Source organism: Mus caroli, chromosome X, assembly GCF_900094665.2.
Source record: "Mus caroli chromosome X, CAROLI_EIJ_v1.1, whole genome shotgun sequence".
In the NCBI taxonomy this organism is placed as follows: domain Eukaryota; kingdom Metazoa; phylum Chordata; class Mammalia; order Rodentia; family Muridae; genus Mus; species Mus caroli.
In genome coordinates, this window is record NC_034589.1 from 52,242,411 (window position 1) to 52,246,041 (window position 3,631).

General features: G+C 39.5%; 1 protein-coding gene across 5 annotated transcripts in view; it reads right to left on the reverse strand.

Annotated features, from left to right (window-relative positions):
• Arhgef6 (Rac/Cdc42 guanine nucleotide exchange factor 6) overlaps positions 1-3,631 on the reverse strand; it is a 106,898-nt gene that overhangs the window by 85,021 nt on the left and 18,246 nt on the right. The gene's annotated exons all lie outside the window — the stretch shown is intronic.

Genomic DNA, 3,631 nt, shown 5'->3' on the forward strand with positions numbered 1-3,631 from the left:
CCTCCCAAGTGCTGGGATTAAAGGCGTGTGTCACCACTGCCCGCCCGTTTCTCTTATAAATGTCAGAGAAGCTACATCTACAAAATCTGACCAGCATGGATGCCTAAATAAGTCCCGAACAAGGGTGACATGAATAGACATGCTGACATGAAATGGGGAAAATCTCATGAAGCCTGTACCCCATATATAAAACTACAGACAACAAAGAGTATCGAAAAAGGTAGAAATAGTCTTCCCCAGGGAAATTAGCTATTCAGTACCAAGTGGTCAGTCCTGAAACCATCATGTATTTACAAGTATGTGCATATATACATACACACACTGAGAAGGCTGCATTTATATTTAGGAGTGTGTCTGTGTGTGTGTGTGTGTGTGTGTGTGTGTGTGTATGTGTGTGTGAGTGTGTGTGTGTGTGTGCATAATGCCACTTAAAGGAAAAGGATTTGAATTTGAGAGAGAATAAGGAAAGTACATGGGAATGGTTAGAAAGAGGAAAAGTAACAGTGAAATGTAATTTATTTTAAGCTCAACACTAATAAATTAAAAGAAAATGCTTATTTGCAGTATATTCAATCAGATGTTTCTAGATTTTATTTTATTTTAAAAATTAATTAATTTTATATGTGTGAGTGTTCTGCCTACATGTATATCTGAATACTACATGTATGTCATGTGCTCGTAGAGTCCAGAAGAGGCATTGGATTCCTTGGACTGGAGTTACAGCCACTTTGTGAGCCGTCATGTAAGAGCTGGAAAACAAACTTGTATCCTCTGGAAGAATAGCCTTAATAATCTTAACCACTGAGCCATCTCTTCAGCCTTCTAAATTGTTCTTTTTGAGATAGGATCTTGCTAAGGTAGACCTGGAAAACTTTATAGAGCCCAAGCTGGTCTCAAACTTGTGACCCTTCTACCCCAACTTCATTAATGATAGGCTTACAAGCATGCACTGCCACGCCTGGTTATAAATGTCTTTTGTTAGTTAAGTACATCATCCCTTTGATTTACATATATTTCTCTAAAATTATTGAGAAGAGAATCTCTCTTTACTATAGATCTAGCTTTGAAGAACACACAAATTATAAAAGAAAAGATTTCTTAGTATTCAGGGCTGTTTCGCAGGCATAGTTCTTCATAAAAGACGTTAGAAACTTGACACCTTAAAGCTGCCTCTTAAAATAAAGTCAACACTTCCACAGAGTAGAAAAATGTCTTGTTATTGTGTCTGGAGTGAGAGCAGTCCTTAATCATGGCTTTACTTGCCACTCTGAAAGCTTCTGCATTTTGTCTCACCTTGACTTAATTCCTTTTCCCTCATGTCCTATTCAATCTCTCGACTGACATGTCTGATCTCTCTAATAATATCCAAGTCCCTAAGAATGAATAAAGCTGGCATTTTACTCTATTTGTCTAAGTGGAACTTAATTAGAAAGGTAAATCTTCTGCCAGAAGCCAAACAGAAGTGATGTGTGACTATCTACTCTAGGGAGTCATCCCCACACTCTAAAGGCCATCAGCAGAGATGCACATCTCTAACCCCGGCATGGTGCTGCACACCTGTAACCTCTGCACTTTTGAGGGGAAGGCAGGAAAATCATGAGAGTTCAATGTCATCTTCAGCTACGCAGTGATAGAAAGTTGGAGGCCAGGACTGGGCTACATGAAACTCTACTGTAAAATCAAATAAAAAGATCTCATTTTTCTGATTCTCTGAAGCAGGCTGTTTCTGGCCAGGATGGGCAATTATGCTTTATAAAATTCTCCTAAGATAGGACCTTAGGGGACCAATGTGTGCCTTCACACTTCTCTCATTTGCAACTCAAAAAAGCACATCCTAGGACAGCAGGAAGGCTCAGTCAGTAAAGAACTGGCTGTTCAAGCCTGATCCCTAAGCTCAACCCATCAACCCATATGGTAGGAGGAAAGAAAACTTGAAAACTTCCAAGTCCTCTAACCTCTACACACATGCCATTGGCACACTTGAACCCTCATTCACACATTCATACACACACACAGAGGTAGGCTGATAGTAATAAATAATCTTTTAAAAGCACATTATGGTCCTGCCAGGCATCATAATCCTATCACTGGGGAGTCACAGGCAAGAGGGTCCTAAGTTGAAGGCCAGCTATGACTTCATGGTGAGACTCTATGAAGGAGATAAACAGCCAGGAGAAGTATCATGCTTGTAGTCCTTGCACGTGGGAAGGAGAAGTAGGAAGATCACTGCAAGTCCAATGCAACCCTGGGCTAAAGATTGAGTTCTAATCCAGCAAGGGCCGCATAGTGTGACATTGGACCTCGAGAAAAAAAGTACAAGAGAAAAGTTCAATGTGCCTTTGTGACTTGTAGTAAATCCGATGTCATCATCAACTGTGGTGCACACCTTATGCTATGTGTTCAACCCAGCATCAGCTCTTACACTGATCCTAGGTTAGAATGAGCACAAGTTGAGGCTAGCTGGGCAAGACTACATGGTTTGAATAAAGAGGCATATTGTATTCAGTTGCCCTCAGAAATAGTCTGGATTAGAGTCAACGTTAAAACTAAATGAGTGTGAGTGAGGTTTTAAAAACGAGAACGTATGGGGCTGGAGAGATGGCTCAGTGGTTAAGAGCACCGACTGCACTTCCGAAGGTCCTGAGTTCAAATCCCAGCAATCACATGGTGGCTCACAACCATCTGTAATGAGATCTGGTGCCCTCTTCTGGTGCATCTGAAGACAGCTACAGTGTACTTAGATATAACAATAAATAAATCTTTATTTAAAAAAAAAGAGAGAGAGAGAGAGAGAGAACTTACATTTCCAGTCGGGAGATTGCAGTGATCCAGTTTACTAACAAACTGCATTCCTTTGCATAGATAGTGAGTATATATCACTCAACTCAGAAACAATGGGCTCCCTTTTTAGACATTAGTTTATTTTTAAAAACTAGAGGCCAATGATCCTGATCACCCCAACTATGCTCAATTGGACAGGTTTATTACTTATTTCCGGTGTGCAAGGGGGAAATGTTTTACAGTCATCCAAAAAAGAAAAAAAAAATCATTCATCGACTTGTTTGATTTAACTGGAACAATGCACATCTTTCTGGCCAGGTACCATACTTGACATTTCAGGATATTTTAGTGGCACAATAAACATGTTCATTTAAAAAGATACATGAATTAAGCTCCTTTCATGGAGGCAAACAGAAGAAAGTGAAATATTTCTTTCTCATATTTGTCTACTTGATGTAGACTAGAAAATAATGGATAGCTAACCTGAGTTTTTAACTCTAAGAAGAATCTTTCCAAGTTGTTTCTCTAGTTAGAGCATAAAATGGCATCTAAATAAGTTACAGTGGTTAAAAAGTAAATAGTTTAGTGTCCTCTTTACAACTGGATCCTCAAGCACACTTCTAATCCTGAATCACTGTAAAGAAAACCACATACCATGTGTTCTTATCAGTTAAAAAAATCTGGCCAGGTATGATGGCACAGACCTTTAATTCAAGTACTTGAGAAGCAGAGGCAGGTAGATTTCTTTCTTTCTTTCTTTCTTTTTTTTTTTTTTTTTTAAGATTTCTTTATTTGCCGAGCGTGGTGGCGCACGCCTTTAATCCCAGCACTCGGGAGGCAGAGGCAGGCG